Source organism: Balaenoptera borealis (assembly GCF_965194805.1).
Source record: "Balaenoptera borealis genome assembly, chromosome: 3".
Classification (NCBI taxonomy): domain Eukaryota; kingdom Metazoa; phylum Chordata; class Mammalia; order Artiodactyla; family Balaenopteridae; genus Balaenoptera; species Balaenoptera borealis.
The window spans coordinates 56,217,665-56,238,874 of NC_138866.1; the positions used below are offsets into that span (position 1 = coordinate 56,217,665).

Genomic DNA, 21,210 nt, shown 5'->3' on the forward strand with positions numbered 1-21,210 from the left:
AACATACAACCTACTAAGACTGAATTATGAAGAAACAGAAAACCTGAACAGACTAATAATGAGTAAGGTGGTTCGATCAGTTGAATAGTTGAGCTAAACTAACTCAAAAACAAAATCTTCATAGTCATGTAGTCATGCCAGAAAATGAAGTTTAAAAACGAGGTTCGAAAATATCACGCTGATCTACATGCAGCTAAACCTCCTGTTAAAACAAAAATCAAAACACTTTACATGAACATAACAAAATCTAGGCATTCAGCAAATTAGTATTCCAAATATAACCCATAGCAAGAGAAAAATTAGGCAATGTAACTGATGCAACAACTCAAGTAAATAAATAAAATGAAACAACATCAAAGCTATATGTAGTATCACACTGGAAGAGATAAAATGAAATTAAAATATGCAGTTTATTAAAAAATGCAGAAAAGTGGGAAAAATAACAATGAAAAATTGAAAACAAATAGCAAGATTATAAACTAAGGTTGCATATATAATTACATTAAATGAGTGTTCAGTCTCTTCAGTTAAAGATGGAGATTTTAACATTAGATTCAAAAAGCAAAACCAAATTCTATATTGCGGTGGTAGGCAAAGTAATAGCCCCCAAGGATGCCTACATTCCAAACTCTGGAACCTGTGATTATGTAACATAATATCATAATACTTGATACATACATAATACTTGATATCAATATAATATCAAGTAACAAGGGGAAATTACAATTGCATATGGAATTAAAGTTGCTAATCAGAAGACAGATTATCCCGAATATCTAGGTGGGCACTACATAATCACAAGAATCCTTGAAGGTGGAAGAGGGAGGCAAAAGGAGAGTCAGAGTCAGAGAAATTAATGTGGAGATGAAAACATCAGAGTGATTCTATGTGCTAAGGATTTGACCTGCACTTGCTGTCTTTGAGAGCGGAGGTGATGAACCCAGGGAGGTTGTTGGCCGCTGGGATCTAGAAAAGGCAGGGAAATGGATTCTCCCCTACAGCCTACAGAAAAAATTAAAACCATAAAAGAGATAAAACTGTAAACAAAAATGACTTTAGTTCCTCACCTTTATGCTCTAATAAATTTTTCATATTTTAACGGCATACTTCGCAAAATAACATTTCCCTACCTTACTATAATCTTTCAATAATTATTATTTTTAAACCAATGGCAACATAACAGATGTAACCATTTCTCTTGGTTCCTTTATTTACATATTAATTGACATCAAATTTTATTTATATATCTGGATGCTAACAATCTTATGAAATGAAGAAAGAATTGATTTATTTTAATTGATTTACTTTTATAATCTTTTAGAGGAATACATTATACTATAAAAATACATATTTGCTCTTTTGAACAGTTTGTTGCAAGAAGTATGTCAATATCGTATGATATTACGATATCGAATGAATTATTAAATAAAGTATTTAAATGATGGTATTTTAAAAACTTTAGCTATCAATACATAGTGATGCAAAAGTGGTTGTGTATGATGATCTCTTGCATGATGCCAGTTAATATGTTCATTTAACAGATATATGTTAAGCATCTAACAATGCAAGGTACCAGATAAGTTTGTGCTGACATATGGTTAAGACTCTTAATCTTAATTCCAGTGAAATGTAAATGAAGGATCAAGTCTTATTTCTCTTACTGTATTCCTGCTTTCCAATGTAGTCAAGTCAAGTAGTATCTCATGCATACACCTTTACAGAGGGGAAAAATCTATAGTGTTTAGATATTGAGCATGTTAAGTCCAGATTTATAGCTGGAGGGGGAAAAAGGGGAACTTTTCATTGGAATAGCTATGAAAAATGCACATGTCCTTTCCAGATTTAAAAAAAAAAGACTGATTTTCCAACTATGGTCAGAAATTGCTTTCAACCCCTAAATGAAATCATTAAAACCCCAATAATTTGAAGTTACAATCTCTTAGTATCTGTTTCTTGTCTATTTGTTGGCAATAATATCTGTTTCTTATCTATATCTCTGTCTGTACCTCTATCTAAATCTATATCCATAAGCGTCTGTATATTTCTTGATATAAGGAGAGAGAGAAAAAGAGCCATAAAATATTCAGATTTTATACATGGTCTAACTATAAAACATATTGCAAGGCAAGAAAAATACTATATTTTTCTTGTCCACCATTACTTGCAAGCTATATTGAATCAGAGACTCATTTTTTTTAACAAATATGGATTATATATTTACTATGAATCAATATCAGTTTCCTTATGAACTTTTATTAAAATGGGTTGTGAAAGTGACTAACTTAGGGTTAGTTTCTTCAGCTTGGCATACTGTGGAATGTAGGAGCATGTTTGGGTTGTTGCAGGACCCACAGCTTACTATTAAATAAGAATGGATGTAGATGACCCAAACACATAGCAGGTTATTCCTGAGGGGACAGCTAGCCTGATAAATTGGATAAAAGCCACATTAAAGCTTGTTTTCCACAAGAATTGGAATTCCACAGAGGAAGTGACTGATGGGCTACGTATGTAAGCCTTGTTGGACTGGCTTTACAATGATCAGGATGTTCACCCACCTCATATACCCCTTACTCAGGTCATGATAAATGCTGCAATTAAAGGGGCTCTATTGCATGGGCACCCCATGTAACCGTACTACTACAAAATCGAGTAATGGTCTGAGAAGCCGTATCAGATTTGTTTCAGCTTCCACTTATGAATTTTACATGTGGTAAGAAAATTAGAGTGATCTACAAGACAATATGGACAGCCCAAAAGATAGTCAAGGGACGCACACTAGGAGGTTGGAAGACTTTAAGGAACATGATGAACTTAGCAGACCCTGACTGGAGTGACACAGGGGCTTAATTCTGTACTATCAGTTGTTGGGTGGACAGAAGACAGGCTCTGCTGATCCCCCAATATTGAAGGGTTCTAAACAAATGACTCTACTTACTCTAGTTTGGAGGAATTTATGATGCCAGAAGGCAAAGAAGGTAATGAGAAAACTGACCTCAAAATGTCAGGGGTGATAGTGGGACAAATTAATCAGAATGAGTATTGATGAAAGGGCCACAGTCTGCTGGCCTGACCTTCAGTTGGGGACTTAAAGCCATATGCACATATGTGAGTGAAATGGCCAGGGGTTGGAAAAGAAACTTTTCTGAGATTTCTTGCCAGGAAATCCCAATGCACTATGATTCCAAAATATGTTGGTGAAGTCCTAATAGAGTCTAGATTAGTAGTATATGAGAATGCAATGGTTGATGGGACTAAGGTGAAAATTTGGATGAAAATTGGAATACTTGGACTGACTTTATGTAAAGTGATTGTGGCTCTTATACCCAGGATTATTGGGATGGATATTATGTCTGACTGGGGAACATTTCCCCTATCTTGCATAATAAAGCAGAAGGCATGCATTTGTTCTTTGTTAACTATTACTTGGACATGCTAAAAAGGAACTGATGTAATTTTCCAAGTTTATACAAGTTTTCTTTTTTCTTTCTTTTTCTTTTTTTTTTTTTTAATTTTATTGGAGTATAGTTGATTTACAATGTTGTGTTAGTTTCAGGTGTACAGCAAAGTGATTCAGTTCTACATATACACATATTCATTCTTTTTCAGATTCTTTACCCATATAGATTATTACAGAATATTGAGTAGAGTTCCCTGTGCTATACAGTAGGTCCTTGTTGGTTATCTATTTTATAATAGTAGTGTGTATATGATAATCCCAGCCTCCTAATTTATCCCTCCCCCACCCCCCTTTCCCCTTTGGTAACCATGAGATTGTTTTTGAAATCTGTGAGTATGTTTCTGTTTTGTATATAAATTCTTTTGTAACATTTTTAAAAATTAGATTCCACATATGAGTGATAGCGTGTGATATTTGTTTTTCTCTGTCTTACTTCACTTAATGTGATAATCCCTAGGTCCATCCATTTTGCTGCAAATAACATTATTTCATTCTTTTTTATGGCTGAGTAATATTCCATTGTATATATGTACCACATCTCCTTTATCCATTCCTCTGTCAGTGGACATTTAGGTTGCTTCCATGTCTTGGCAAGTGTAAATAATGCTGCAATGAATATTGGAGTACATGTATCTTTTTGAATTATGGTTTTCTCCAGATATATGCCCAGGAGTGGGATTGCTAGATAATATGGTAACTCTATTTTTAGTTTTTTAAGGAACCTCCATACTGTTCTCCATAGTGGTCATATAGATTTTCAATTGTACCAGTGTCAGATACCTGGCAGATAAAAAGATATTACTGTAATTACTAACATGCTAGAATGTAGAGTTCTATTTCCAACAAATTCTCAGCACCATAGTCCAATGTGACCCATGAAAATTGTGCAAGTCTCATGGAGACTAACAGAAGATAATAAAGGCTTGAATAAAGTACTACCACCTGTATTGTCAGCAGTTCCTGATTTGGTTTCAACAGGAAAAAAAAAAAAAAAAGAAAAACCTAAAGGAGACCAGTACTCAGTGATAGATCTTGCAATTGCTTTATCTTGATTTCAGTCTTGGAAAAGAAAAAAAAAACCTGCAGAGTGCCTTCACATGCAAAGTATCAAAATTTGAATTTACTCTATTTCCCCCAACGTTATTTGAATTCACCTATTTACTGTAATGATTTGGTTAGAAGGGATTAATGCTGGTCCCCAGTTGGATAATATTCTACACTGATGACATAATGATAATTTTCAATGGTGACACATGTGACTAAGAGATGCTGGTTGATAAATCCAACAAAGTATCCAAGGGCCATCCAAACAGGAAAATTCTTATGAATAACAGGCAGAAGCTACCTGTGACATTCATAGGCAACTAAAAATAAAACACTGTCATTGCCTACCCTCATAACTAAGCAAGAAACACAGTGCCTGGTGGACTTGTTTGGATTTGAAGGATTCTTATTCTATGTGGATGCTGAAAGCTCATCCTCTCTGCACTAGTCCTGAATAGAATCTCAGAGACAGGGTTTTGGGTGAAGTAGAAAAGCATACTTTTATTGCTTTGCCAGACAAAGGGGGACACAGCGGGCTCCTGCCCTCAAAATCAATATGCCCCAGCCCAGGAGGATTTGATGAGGAGTTTTATAGCAATAGTTCGAGGGTGGGGTCTCTGACAAGACTAGGGTGTGTGCAGGGCCTCCACTCCCTTAATATAGTCTCAGGTATTGGTCTCCTAGTCTTGATGAGCTTCTCTGCTCCCTTTAATCTTGCCTCAGGTGGTTTCTTGGCTGCTCCTCCCTGAATCTACCCTTTGGAACTCAAGGAAGGTCATAGAGGCTGGAGTCTTGCCTACAAGAAACAGGGGACAAAAAAGGCTTCCATGCTCAAGAGTCACACAGGGTCCTTCTCAGTTTCAATATCTGGGAATTTTGCTAGACACTATCTACAGAAATACCTGAAAGAAAGTCATTTTTGAATGGGGCCCTGAACAGTAGCAGCAGGCTATGTCTGAACTGTAAAAAGTGGTGGCTCATTCCATGCCTTCTAGCCCTTATAACCCCATTCCAACTTGGCTTGGAAGTCTGTGCAGTTTGAACTTATGCAGGTGGAAGCTTATGGCAAAAGCCTGTGAGTGTTGCCCAATAGCAAGTACTGGGATTTTGGACCAGAAATTTTCCAAACACAGTGGTAAGATGCATGCCATTTGAGAGACAATAATTGGCTTATTATTCTGCATTAGTTAACACTACCCCATTACTGAAGGACTTAAGATAATCTTGAAACCTGAAATACCTACAGTGTCTTGGGTTATGTCAGAAACACTATACTAAGGCAGTATTCAGAGAAGTTCCATAATAAAATGGAAAAGTTTTATATGCGAACATCCTGCTGAAGGGAGGTACTCATTGTGTTCATGAGCAGGTAGCCTCTCTTCCTCTAGGGTTGGCTTCGAAACCACCTAAGTTGCTAGATCCTATTGCTACAAGTGTCGTGCCCTATGAACCGTTCCCAAAGGACACTATAAAGCACTCAACTGACCAGCAAAACACCATGTTTACAGATGGCAGTTCCAAGGTGGATGAACAGCATCGTATTTTGAAGGCTGACACATTACTACAGACTAATGAAAAACTCTAAAGAAGATAGTAAACAAATCAGTTCAGTGGACTGGATTGCAGTGATGGAATAATTGAATACCAATAAAAACCCTGATGTTTGGGTATATACTAACTCATGGCTGGTGGCCAGTGGCCTGACCATATGGCCAGGCAGATGGTCAATAAAAAAATGAATTATTAAAGGGATGCCTCTAAGTGTTACGGACTTACTAAAATCCTATTGGAATTTAAGGAGCACATTACAGTAAGGCATGTCAAAGACCATCAGAACCCAGCCACAGATTGAAAGTTAATTAGAACAACCCAGTGGATATCCTGGTGCAGTTGCTTGAAGTGGCCACCTGGGTTTCTGAAGTGAGGAGACATGGGGGAGATGCATCAATACAGAGGTGCATTACTCACAGCACACAAGGGAAACCAGCCTTAGTACAAACTGTGAACTAATGAATGGTGACTAGTTTTGTCCTCAACTGACTTAAAACCCCAAAATAATTGAATCATGGCCAGTTGTAATGACATCATTCCATAATAAATTCTGATATATGGAGAAAATTCAGTTTTGTTAGGAAGGTATAACAAATACTTTTGTAATTCTTATTGATTTGTTCTATAATAAAACTGAAATTTACCATGAGGATACTGCAATATGGTATAACACTGGCATTATTGGAAAGATTCAAGTACCTAACCAAGTAAACTAAGCAAATTGGCTTTATAATAATTCTGATATGAATGATCAAATGTAGTGGGAAGTCAAGGTAAATCCTCCTTAGGATATAATACTGATGAAAATTGTCTTGCCTGAGTAAAAAGTGAATTTGGCTAACCACAGGCTGATTTCTATGCTTGCTACTTCCATGCAAGTTTATCTTAAGGTACAAGTAACTGTCGATCGAGAGAGGAAGCAAATAACTAAATTAGTACAAAAATATTTTTTAAATGTATGTAATGGCTTTATAGAATGGATTAGTTGTTTCTTTAAATCCATCCCCACCCTACACTGGCTGCCCCAAATACTAGGCATATTCGTGCTGATACTATTGCTGTGTATGTAACATAAATTCTTCACTAAATATAAATGCCTAGAAAATTTTGATTATTTTGCTGTTGCAGAATGTAGGCCATGGAATAGAGAGGTAGTCTGTGAAGGAAAGGGTTAATTCAGCAGACCTGAGTTGTTTAAATTCTGCACATCCCCCAAGAAAGGCCTGTCTTCAGGACTGGTCCTTGGATGGCTCCTAAAAGTTAAGCTGAGTCCATGAGTATTCTGCCTGATAAGAATGTTTTTCTGTGCCTGATGCCTTGACCTACGTATCAGCAGTTTAACAGGCTAACAATGTGGTTTATGGTGAATTCCTGTTTTTGTTCTAAGACTTGGAGTCTGAGTTACTGAGGTCAGTCATATGGATGCTGCATGACTATATGAGTGACCCCCAATCAAAACCATGGACACTAAGGCTCAGATGAGATTCTCTGGGTAGCAATACTTCACACACGTTGTCAAACATTGTTGCTAAAAAAATTAAGCGCATCTGTGAGACTCCATTGGTGTGGTCCCTTGGAAGCTTGTGGCTGATTTCTCCTGTACTTCATCCCATGGGCATTTTCCCTTTGCTGACGTTAATGTGTATCCTTCTGCTGTAAGAAGCTGTCACCATGAGTATAAGAGCTTTTCTAAGTCCTATGAGCCATTCTAGTGAGTCACAAAGTCTGAGGTAGCCTTGGAGACCTTTAACATAGTTAGAAACTTAAAGAGTGGATCAAATACTATGTAAGCTAGATACAGAGTAAATTTGTCAATAGGCTGAAGAGAAAGCTCAGGAATAAATGGTACATATACCTCATTTACTGTAGTATCCAAAACAGTACAAAAAGCAGAAATAATTGGGTGAAAGGTCTTATGGATACTAACTCAAACATTTTATTCATAATGACTCAGTATGTGGCATTTATATCTTTTTGGGTTTGTGTCTTTAAATCTCTAACACCTGCCCTCAGACATATGATATTTACTGTCCAGTTCTGTTGCTGGCTCTTTTTCTCTGAAAAATAGACTAATTCATGCCCTTCCAGGACCTGGAGGCTATGTCACACATAGAACACCAGAAGCTGGCAGGCTTCTTTATGGGAAAAAAGAAATTTTAGATATTTTGCCTGTTATCTCATTATTTTCTTCCTTGTCCCCCCAGTTTTTTCCACTTCTATGAAGGCTTTTCCTAAAAGCATCTCTTTGACTTCCTCTTCTTGGCCCTGCCTCTCAGTCAAATACATGGGCCTTTCTTTGCATAGTACTTTTGAGGACATACCATACCCTGCACTAATGACAGACAAATGATCTGTTTTCTAAATGTATGTATATGTATGTGCCTGTTAGATATATATTATGATACTTTTCAGGAGCAAAAAATACCTTTGTAGGTAATTACTTTACATAAAAAATAGACAAAGGCAGTGGCAGGTACTGTTTTTTGCTTACAGAGCCCACCTCCCACCCTTCCTCCTTTCTAGGAATGGCTGCCTCCCTCTGTATATATGAAAATGCCAGGCGCTCACTTTCCCAGCTATCTTTGCTGGTAAAATAACATATGTGATTAAATCTTGGCCTGTGTGAACAAATAGAATGTGTTCGTGTTATATATTGTGTTTCTAGGAAAAATTTGCCATCCCTTATAATAGAAAGTGATGCAAAAATAGAAGCCCCCCTCCCTCCATTTCTCTATTTAGATGTTTTGATTCACTGAAAATGTTGCTTGGATCTGTTGTAGGCAGCTTGCAACATAAGCGGAGTATCAAAAAAATAAGGTGATATAAGGCTATGATACCACTGTTTTGTTAAATGAATGATGGACTCAGCTACCTCTGGTTTCCTGTGTTTAGGGAAAATAACCACTCAGTGTTCTACAATAACAAACACACTAATAGTTTCATAGAAAATATTGTTGAGCCTAGGAGACCAAAATAAAGATGCTTAAGTTTAACTAATATTAAATTTCATAATCAATCATTAACATGAAATAAATATATTGACCATATTACTGAACCGAACTCAGGAAATTACAGCATTTATTTGCAGAGCACCAAGCAAGGAGAACAGGCAGCTAATGCTCGAAAGACCCAAACTCCCTGATGGCTTTCAGACAAGTGTTTAAAGGCAACATTAGGGATGAGGGTTGCAGGGTGCATGATCAGCTCCTGGACATTCTTCTGATTGGTTGGTTGTGGGTAATAGGGCAATGTTTTGGGAATCTTAATCATCTTCTGGTTCCAGGGAGTCTGGGGTCTATGTGCTTCTCATCAGCATGTAGTCAACATCCTTCATTGCATAGGAGTCTTAATTTCTGCAGAACAACTCAAAGATATGCTTCAGATTGTTATCTATATCCCTTCAGGAGGAACTAGGAGTTCTCTGACTCTATTATTCAAGCTATTATTACTTTTCTTACTTGACTGCTTTCCTCTGTTTCTGCATTTTCCACTTCTATCATCATTAACTGCATGATTCTGCTCTTGGGAACTCAGAGAAGGCCTAGGATACAAAAGCTTTTTCTACAAACAAGAGGTGGGGGACATGGAGTGGCTTGTAGCTGGGAGGGCCCTGCAGGGTCCTGCTCTGTTTCAACCACCTGCTAGGTTATGTATATTGTTGACAAACTGAAGATACAGAAGTTAAATAAATAATTGTTGCAATCAAAGGTGGAAATGAGATGTTGGGGAAAAATGCTTCTTCCTCACATTTGGAGGAATCAGGAATGCATCACCCAACCATGTTATTTTTTAGAAGCTGATATGTCTGGAGAATGTGCTTTCTTTTAATCACTCATGGTTATGAGGTGCGCTTAGAGATATGGCCTTGCTTATGGGAGAGGTGTGTATTGGTCTAGTATGAATACCTGTTCTATAGTCACAGCCTAATTCTGATATTCAGAAGCTCACTTGACCTTATGATTAAGCCTCACTTACAAATGTCCATTTTAAGAGGCTTTTAATCTCCATCTGTATTATTTACCTCTTAATTTTCAATTAGTCCAAAACTAGCATGTGAAAGAGTGGTTTTACTAAAAGAGTTCCCTCAAACTTCAACATGATAAGTTAATAATGACCCATTCAGGTAATTAAGAAAATGGTATAGTAAACTGCTGCTGGTGCCCCACATGTATCCCTTTCGCACTCATCTGACACTAGTAACTATGGAAAGATTTTCTGAGAAGACAAGCACACCACAGAAATCTAGTGGAGCGCTGAATCATTTGTAGTTTATACGTTTTATTTCCCTGAAGTTAGTTGGGGAGTTGTCTTTATTTCTATTTTGGCTCCCTCACCAATAAAAATGGCTAGCTGTGTCAAAATCATCGCTTTCCTTAGATTGCTCTTCATTGCATATGAATTAGGTTGAATCTCTCAATAAAGCACAAATACATTTGCAGGATACTCCAGCATTTCCTGAAATCTTGATGATTTCCTTCTTACTGTTCCATGAATGGACTTTGCATTTTGCACTCTGACTTGAACTTTGTGTATTTAGAAAGGACCAACAAATTCTTTACCAACTTTTTTTCTATTTTGCATGGAATCAGTCAAAATTTGGTAGGAGCTAGTTGATGTTTCCTTCAATCACTTCTCATAAGATTAATATTTCCATACGCTTAAACATGCTGACTTCCTGGTGGTACCTGTTTTGTGGTTTTACAATTCATTTTTATATAAAAATTTATTTTGGGATATTTTATTCACATTTTGAGAGAATAGTAGGTGTTTGGTCTCTAGGCATCATACTGAAAATATTCTCAGATATTTGAAAATAAACTTTCACATAAATTGAATCATAATCAATAAACATTAAGGGATTAATTTCTGTTAAACCTAGACACACACATATAAACACAACAGATTAATCAGTCCTGTACTTTTTTGTATAAGCAAATTAAGACACATACATACAAACACAACAGATTAATCAGTCCTGTACTTTTTTGTATAAGCAAATTAATGTCATAACAAATTTCTATTTAAGAACACCAGAGCTCTTCTGAACCAAGAATCACTTATTTTGGCCAGTAGATTGAGATGTTTTAATTGAATACCTGGGGCTTGACTGCTGGGTGGGAAAAGAAACTAAGTGGAAGTATACAATATTTACCACCACAAAGAGAATAGGAAACATATGAATAATTGAAATAGTTTTATTTTAAAATAAATACCTATAAGATTCACAACTGCAATATAAAATATTCATGTATTCAAAACCACATAATATCCATAAATCAAATGACTACTGTTAATATTTACAAGGGAAGAAATTATTTTTAGTCACCTAAAGAAACACTCAATTAAGTGGTGAAAACTTAACAAACATGATTGAATAAGTATATATAAACAAGAATTGGGACTTCTCTGGTGGTCCAGTGGTTAAGACTTTGCCTTCCAATGCAGGGGGTGTGGGTTCCATTCCTGGTCGGGGAGCTCAGACCCCACATGCCTCACGGCCAAAAAACCAAAACATAAAACAGAAGCAATATTGTAACAAATTCAATAAAGACTTTAAAAATGGTCCACATCAGGGCTTCCCTGGTGGCGCAGTGGTTAGGAATCCACCTGCCAATGCAGGGGACACGGGTTCGTGCCCCAGTCCAGGAAGATCCCACATGCCATAGAGCGGCTAGGCCTGTGAGCCACAACTACTGAGCCTGTGTGTCTGAAGCCTGTGCTCTGCAACGGGAGAGGCCGCGACAGTGAGAGGCCCACACACCACGATGAAGAGTGGCCCCCGCTCGCCGCGAAAGCCCTTGCACAGAAACTAAGACCCAACACAGCCAAAAATAAATAAATAAATAAATTTATGTAAAAAAAAAAAGGTCCACATCAACAAATCTTTAAAAAAAATAAAAAACAAGAATTGCACATTACTACTTCCTAAGAATTGTATAGAAGTATCCGAATTATATAAACATTGTTGAAGGGTCTGGTCCATGCTGTATGTTCCCTTTAGTACTTATAGGATGACTCATATAATTTTAAAAATAAATGAATAATAAAAATGAAGAGGGAGACCTTCAAGATGGCAGAAGAGTAAGACGTGGAGATCACCTTCCTCCCCACAAATACATCAGAAATACATCTACATGTGGAACAACTCCTACAGAACACCTACTGAGCACTGGCAGAAGAACTCAGACCTCCCAAAAGGCAAGAAACTCCCCATGTACCTGGTTAGGGCAAAAGAAAAAAGAAAAAACAGAGACGAAAGAGTAGAGATGGGACCTGCACCAGTGGGAGGGAGCTGTGAAGGAGGAAAAGTCTCCACACACTAGGAAGCCCCTTCACTGGCGGAGATGGAGGGTGGCCGTGGGATAGCTTTGGAGCCACAGAGGAAAGTGCAGCAACAGGGGTGCGGAGGGCAAAGTGGAGGGATTCCCTCACAAGGATCGGTGCCAGCCAGCATTCACCAGCACGAAAGGCTTGTCTGTTCACCCACCAGGGCGGGTGGGGGCTGGGATCTGAGGCTCGGGCTTTGGAGGTCAGATCCCAGGGAGAGGACTGGGGTTGGCTGCGTGAACACAGCCTGAAGGGGGGCTAGTGCGCCACAGCTAGCCGGCAGTGTGTCCGGGAAAAGGTCTGGAACTGCCGAAGAGGCAAGAGACTTTTTCTTGCCTCTATCTTTCGTGGTTCAAGAGGAGAGGGGATTATGAGCGCCACCTAAATGAGCTCCAGAGACGGGCACAAGCCGCAGCTATCAGTGCCAACCACAGAGACGGGCATGAGACGCTAAGGCTGCTGCTGCAGCCATCAAGAAGCCTGTGTGCAAGCACAGGTCACTATCCACACCTCCCCTCCCAGGAGCCTGTGCAGCCTGCCACTGCCAGAGTCCCGTGATCCAGGGACAACTTCCCTGGGAAAACACATGGCACGCCTCAGGCTGTTACAACGTCATGCTAGCCTCTGCTGCCTCAGGCTCACCCCACATTCCGTACCCTTCCCTCCCCCCAGCCTGAGGCAGCCAGAGCCCCCTAATCAGCTGCTAATTTAACCCCACTTTAACACTCCCATTTTCCATTGCAACAAAATGAATAAATTCCCTGGGAATAAACCTACCTAAGGAGACAAAAGACCTGTATGCAGAAAACTATAAGACACTGATGAAAGAAATTAAAGATGACACAAACAGAATGAGAGATATACCATGTTCTTGGATTGGGAGAATCGACATTGTGAAAATGACTATACTACCCAAAGCAATCTACAGATTCAATGCAATCCCTATCAGACTACCAATGGCATTTTTCACAGAGCTAAAACAAAAAATTTCACTATTTGTATGGAAACACAAAAGAACCCAAATAGCCAAAGCAATCTTGAGAAAGAAAAATGGAGCTGGAGGAATCAGGCTCCCATACTTCAGAGTATACTACAAAGCTACAGTAATCAAGACAGTATGGTACTGGCACAAAAACAGAAATGTAGATCAATGGAACAGGACAGAAAGCCCAGAGATAAACCCAAACACATATGGTCACCTTATTTTTGATAAAGGAGGCAAGAATATACAATAGAGAAAAGACAGCCTCTTCAATAAGTGGTGGTGGGAAAAATGGACAGCTGCATGTAAAAGAATGAAATTAGAACCCTCCCTAACACCATACACAAAAATAAACTCAAAATGGATTAAAGACCTAAATGTAAGGCCAGACACTATAAAACTCTTAGAGGAAAACATAGGCAGAACACTCTGTGACATAAATCACAGAAAGATCCTTTTTGACCCACCTCCTAGAGAAATGAAAATAAAAACAAATATCAACAAATGGGACCTAATGAAACTCAAAAGCTTTTGCACAGCAAAGGAAACCATAAACAAGACGAAAAGACCACCCTCAGAATGGAAGAAAATATTTGCAAATGAAGCAACTGACAAAGGATTAATCTCCAAAGTTTACAAGCAACTCATGCAGCTCAATATCAAAAAAAAAAAAAAAAAAAAAAACCCAATCCAAGAATGGGCAGAAGACCTAAATAGACATTTCTCCAAAGAAGATATACAGATTGCCAACAAACACATGAAAGAATGTTCAACATCTCTAATCATTAGAGAAATGCAAATCAAAACTACAATGAGATATCATCTCACACCAGTCAGAATGGCCATCATCCAAAAATCTAGAAACAGTAAATGCTGGAGAGGGTGTGGAGAAAAGGGAACCCTCTTGCACTGTTGGTGGGAATGTAAATCGATACAGCCACTATGGAGATCTGTATGGATGTTCCTTAAAAAACTAAAAATAAAATTACCATACACCCCAGCAATCCCACTACTGGGCATATACCCTGAGAAAACCATAATTCAAAAAGAGTCATGTACCACAATGTTCATTGCAGCTCTATTTACTATAGCCAGGACATGGAAGCAACCTAAGTGTCCATCGACAGATGAATGGATAAAGAAGATGTGGCACATATACACAATGGAATATTACTCAGCCATAAAATAAACGAAATTGAGTTGTTTGTAGTGAGGTGGATGGACCTAGAGTCTGTCATACAGAGTGAAGTAAGTCAGAAAGAGGAAAACAAATACCGTATGCTAACACATACATGTGGAATCTAAAAAAAAAAAAAAAATGGTCATGAAGAACCTAGGGGCAGGATGGGAATAAAGACACAGACCTACTAGAGAATGTACTTGAGGACACGGGGAGGGGGAAGGGTAAGCTTGGACGAAGTGAGAGAGTGGCATGGACATATATACACTACCAAATGTAAAGCTGATAGCTAGTGGGAAGCAGCCGCATAGCACAGGAGATCAGTTTGGTGCTTTGTGACCACCTAGAGGGGTGGGATAGGGAAGGTGGGAGGGTGGGAGACACAAGAAGGAAGAGATATGGGAATATGTGTATATGTATAGCTGATTCAGTTTGTTATAAAGCAGAAACTAACACACAATTGTAAAGCAATTATATTCCAATAAAGATGTTAAAAAATAAAATAAAATCCCCCAAAAATGTAATATACCTGCCATCAATATATACATTTTTCTAATTTTGTTCTCATTATGATTTTAATATTTAAAATACCGTTAAATATTTAGTAGACATTTAACTAACTACTCAGTTGATATAAACACCGTCTTTTTCTCCTAGTAAAAGGACTTTGGAATTTAGCCAAAGTAAAGGAATACATATGATCTGGAATTTTCAGGGAAAGGACTAAAAGAGCTTAGTGTTTTTCTAAAATATGTGGAATAAAACAAAAGCTTGGGGTTCAGTAACACAGTGTGTTAGTTTACGTGCTGAAGACAAATCTGTTTCTAGGCAGTAACAAGAAAAACATGAACAGCAGGTGGAGGAGCACTGTGTTGCTGTGTGTTTGAGTTAGACTATCAAAGAATGGCTGGACGGTAGAAGTCCAGAAGCTTTTGTTATTTTCCACAGCAACCAACATAGCACCTGCTAGCCACATTGGCTGGATATAACAGAACTGCCTGCGTTTGCAGTGGGGTAACGAGGAAGGGCTTACAACTGTAGTTCTCATTGAAAGAAGCATTTTCTAATTTCAAAAATGGTTTTATGGGGATCAACCCACCCTGGAAATTTAGGAAATTAAAGGAATTCATGATTTCATGTTATTGAAAGATGCTGGTCTTCCAAAGAAACAAATAATCTGTTTGCAGTGTAGAATCTGCATAATAGAAATAGAGCATTTTTTTTTCATTTCTCTTGAATGTTTCTGTATCAAAATTTAAAACTGTCAGTTGCCCTGTGTGGCTTCAGTATCAGTCATTAAAGATTTGCTTGAGCCAAATTCTAATCACAGTACAGTTAGGACACTTAATTGTTTCCAAGATTTTCTCTTAGAGACAAGCTAAGTTGTGAAGCAGGATTTAGGATACAGGTGGGTAATTGGTCAGCTCCAGTTGGTTGAGAGGTATGGAACTCCTTTTAGTTCATAGGCAACATATCTCAAACAATTATTAACTTTTAGGGAATAATTGGAGAATTATTTATTCATTCATTTGACAGTTATTATGAGTACCAGTTATATGCAAGGTTGTTTCTAGGTAATTGGACTACATTAGTGAACAAAATAGACAAAGAATCTGCACACATAGAAATGGATTTACTTTCTAGAAGAGTTAGATAATAGCAAATAATCATAATGCACAAGTAAACTTAAATTAGACGGTGATAAAATCTACAGATTAAAAGAAAACTAGAGCCAGGTAAAGGGACTCTAAAAGGAGTGGAAGATGGTTCAGAATAGAGATTGGACTTTTAAATGAGGTGATTAGGTCTGGCATAATTTTTAAAATTTCTTTCTTTTCTCTCTCTCTCTCTTTTTTTTTTTTTTTTTGCTAAAGGAAATGCAAGTCAGTGAATCAGTGGAAAAGCAATGCAAATTGATGCTCATCTGAAGAAGTAAGATTGTCACATCTCAATATTATGGCAATTATACAGATTTAGAGTCAATTAACCTTTACACAGTTCCTACTATTTGCCAAGTTTTAGTGCAACGTGTAATCACTAATAATATGCTGATTAAATAACAGTGCTTTGAAGCAGTCATCACTGCCCAGGACACACTGTAGCTCATGGAGGTTAAGTGAATTGCTTAGGACCACGATGGAGATTGATCAGAGGCAGGAAAGATGGAGGTGTGCTGAAGAGTGGTTATTAGCAATTTGATTTTATTTGGGTCAATAATTGCTTTTCTTTCTGTTTCTTCAAAATCAAACCTTGTAAATCAACATATTTATAAAGGAAACTTTAGTTTTAGCTGTTTTCTTTTTATGTATGTGTTAAATATGATTTTCTAATTCAAACTCCTTTTAAGTTTGTTGTATTATCACATATGTTGTTACCTAGATTACATTTCTTGATTCCATATCAAAAAATAAATAATGACCACTCAGAACTCAATGATTGTTGGAATAAAATATTGGCTTCAAAAGGAATTTAAAATAATAGTTTCAGAAACTAGAGAAATGCAGTGCATCAAGAAATCAGTTTGTTGCATATTTATATGCATGCATGGTGGTTGAATAGATTTTGGAAGAATTCTGCTTCTATTCCAGAGAGGTAAAATTTTTCAGCTCTAAAGTAGCCATTCAAGGACGTGTTACGTTAAGTAGAAAGAAGAAACCAGACAGTACTTTCAGTGCTTTGCTTGGAAGTCCCCTTAGCTAGATAATCAAATTCATTACACATATTTTAAACGTCCACATAACTGCAGAGAACAGTTTCATTAAGCTCTTTGCCACTTCGTTTCAAAGGGATCTCTATTTTTTTCCAGTTTCTGATGACATTTTTCTTATTTCCTCTTTAGTCATTTTTATTATCTCCTTTTTAGACAGCATCCTCAAAACCAGATTTCTACTAACAGTCTGTTGAAATCAGTTTAGGATTCCCCTTATATGCTGCTCAAAATCTTTCTTGCTTGTGACATTCCATCCCTTTTGCCATATTTTGTTTGTTAGAAGCAAGTTTCTAGTCACAACCCACTCTGGAAGGGAAGAAGTTATGTAAGGAACGCCTACCTGGAGTTGGAGGTCACTGAGAGCCATCTCAGAGGATCCTGTCACAACTACTTTCAGATAATTAGCAGAGTTTTTATATTGTACCAGCAAATAAGTTAGATACAGAAAAAAGAAACAAGAATGTGGTATCTGGAGCAAGGTAGTACTCCATTAGAAATTCTCATAAGTACATGGCATCGGGTATGCAAATGTAGGAAATTGCATTCTATAGGTTAGAAGTTACCAAGAAAAATGGATACCTGAAGGCTCTCAGGAGAACATATTCTCTGATTTCTGTTTTTCAGGGGTTTTTTCCCCTTCTTTCTCTTCTTTAATTAGAAAAATTCCTATTTTCCAAATTTTCAAGTTTATTCATATTTTTTCTAAATATCTAATGTGTTGTTATACCTATCTAGTACCTTTCTTATTTTAGATATTATATTTAACTATATATTTTATGATTATCCGTATAGTCCCCTAAAATTTCCTATCTCTTCACAATTTTTATTGTATTATCAACATTGTGTATAAAAGTTGATTGGAAACTGAAGCATAATTTTGTTTTGTTTTTTTTATTTCCCAGAAAGTGTAGGCCGTTTCACCTCTGGGAGTTAGTGTGTGCATGTGGGTAGAGGAGGGCACTAATCACTTTCACTCCTTCTGCAGTAAAGTTCAGCTAGCTTAGAGTTTCAGATTTAATAGACTAGAGTTCCCTTGTAATTATACCAACTCCCAATCACCAAGTGGTGGCCTTTATAATTCTACTTTAGTAATTAAACTGGAAGAGTGTTATATTCACTTCTCCCCTCTTTTTAATGCTACTTTTTTAACGTGGTTGAGATAAGGGTTATTGGGCCAGGGAATCTACTTCAGTGTTTGGGGCTTTTCTAGACTCCAGCCAATTTCACAATCCCACAATGAGATCCAAAACGTGCTTGATCCCCTTCATCCTTGCATGGTTATTCAGCCCATGGTAACCTTCCACCCCCATGGTCCACAACTTCCAGGATGCTCTGATCTTCTATGAACCTGTCATTCTTTATCTGTCTCTAGAATTTAATTCATCAAGGCTTCCTTGATCTTGCTTTCCATTTTCTTTGTTAGTCCCATTGAAAAGTATGGCTTTTATTTTGTCAAGTTACTTCATATTATCACAAGAGCAAAGGTCTTACATGTTGTTCTCTATCTTCCTTGGAAATGAAATTTCATTTGACTTATTCATAATAGTAGGACATATGATATTCATTTTATATTCTTTTAAAAGGTTTGGTTTAATGTCTACAGATAAGTTTAATTAGAATTCATCTATTCAGACTTCCACAATTTTTCAAATAGGTGATTATAATTTTATGTTAAACATTTTCACAATTCAGTTTGTCAGTCACCTTTTAGTAATTGATTTCTTTGAATAATTAAATGGTCATTTCTATAACACCAAAAAAACCCTGATATTGTATGGAATTAGAGTATATACAAAAATCGTGACTTTTCATCCTTTTTTTACATTTCATAAAATTACGTAGATTTGTTAACCACCATTTTATCCATTTTTAATTTGTGGAATTTTAGAATTGATAGAAAACTTAGTAGCCTCTACAATCACTTTATTTTTCAGATTACACAATTACAGCCTAGAAACTACAACACATATATATGCATCTATTCATTAATGTGTCTTTTCCCAAAATGCTTTTCTGATGTGTCTTATTATCAGGACTCATGTGCACTGCTTTCTTCACAAATCCAGGGATTATCACTACCCAAAGGGATTTACTAAGTCTGCTTTTCCATTTTTAGGTGTGATACCTGAAGCTCACAGTAACAGCTAGCTACTCTGATAACATGGTCAGTCCTAAGGAGATACACACGGTTTAAATACCAGCTCTTGCTCTAATGCTGCCTCATTTTAAATGTGCCTTGATTATATTTCACTTACTGTGAAAACAGTCTGCATTTAATTGCTTTTAACCTGCATAGTAAAATAATGCAACTAAATTCAGTAAGACTGATGAGTCTCCAAAATTAAACTTTGGTAATCACAATTCAGAAAAAAATGTGGTTGTTTATTCATCCTTTTTCTAAAGGCTGGGAAAGCCCTCTTTCCATTGTTGATATTTTATTAATAAACATTTTCATTTAATTAAGATAACCAAAGCTATAAATAAAAGTAGATGTATCTTTTTTTTTTTTTTTTTAAGATGCAAAGCAAACTACACCATTTCTTTTTTTAAACTTTGGATTTATGTATGTATGTATGTATGTATGTATGTATGGCTGGCTGTGTTGGGTCTTCGTTTCTGTACGAGGGCTTTCTCTAGTTGCGGCGAGCAGGGGCCACTCTTCATCGCGGTGCGCGGGCCTCTCACTATCGCGGCCTCTCTTGTTGCGGAGCACAGGCTCCAGACGTGCAGGCTCAGTAATTGTGGCTCACGGACACAGTTGCTCTGTGGCATGTGGGATCTTCCCAGACCAGGGCTCGAACCCGTGTCCCCTGCATTGGCAGGCATACTCTCAACCACTGCGCCACCAGGGAAGCCCTCTCAGAATATTTTTTAATTTCTCTTTTTAAATTTTTTCTTTGACTCATTTGTTGTGCAGGAACATGTTATTTAACCTCTTATTTTCGTTTACTCGAAATATTTTTTAATTTATTAAAAACACCCAGCATTCAAGAACAACTTGAAACTCCATATGAATTTTAATCTCGCTCCTTGCTGTCTTCAGAGCACTCACAGACAGAAGGGCATGGGGCATAAACCTGAGACTGGGTGGAGCATTAGGGCTGACTCTGCCAGAGATTGGTTGTCATTGAGGCCAGGAGGCAGTTAGCACATGTCAGGGCCACCTTAGTTGGGGGACAAGGCAATAGAAGGCTGGGGGTTTGCGAGGAAGTGGTGGAGATACAGACTCCAAGCTCCATCCAGCAGAGGAGTCGGCACTGGGGGAGCTCAGGGCCTGCTCACAAAGGATCCAGAACCATCATTTCAGACTGGCTGCCCCGGCGGACCTCACCATGGGGTCCTGTCCTCTTCTGAGGCAAAACTTTTAATGAGCAAATCTTTCAAAAGCGAATCATTTGTTTCATTTGTAAACCTAGAACAGATGTTGATTTCAGTTGGGTTATGTGTCCATAGCTGTAAACATATTCTACCATAACTTATATAGCAAAGTGCAGCTGGTAGAGATAATCACAATTTAATTGTATATATGTCTTAATTCAGAAAATTTTTATATCTAATCTGAAAAGTTGGAAGAAATTCCTGGGAAAAATCACCCCCTACATGCCTCACCCAGTGAAAAACCAGCCTTATAACAGGGAGGAATATAGCTCTCTACCTTAAATTAAGTACTTCCATAAAGGATATTAAAGTTTCCTTGTAACTCTCTTTGAGGTGGCAGTAGATGCTTTAATTTAAGAGTGATTAAGACATGATTTGCATTACTGTTTAGGTTTAGTTTGAAGAGGGGCATAATTGATAGATCGGGTAACATCTACTGTAATAAATTTTTTTTCTCTAAAAAGCTTGATCCTGAAAAAAATTCACAACCTTATGAATGAGTGTCATAATTGTTCTAATTCATGATTCAATCCATAACAAAATAAACCCTTTTACTAAGTATTTTATTATAATGCTCT

General features: G+C 37.3%; 1 long non-coding RNA gene across 1 annotated transcript in view; it reads left to right on the top strand.

Moving 5' to 3' along the window:
* Nucleotides 1–19,790, top strand: part of LOC309624987 — a 223,894-nt gene extending 204,104 nt beyond the window's left edge. Inside the window, exon 3 of the long non-coding RNA XR_014242282.1 lies at nucleotides 16,419–19,790. This is a non-coding gene — a long non-coding RNA (uncharacterized lncRNA). The remainder of the gene's footprint in view (nucleotides 1–16,418) is intronic.
* Nucleotides 19,791–21,210: the final 1,420 nt, after the last annotated feature.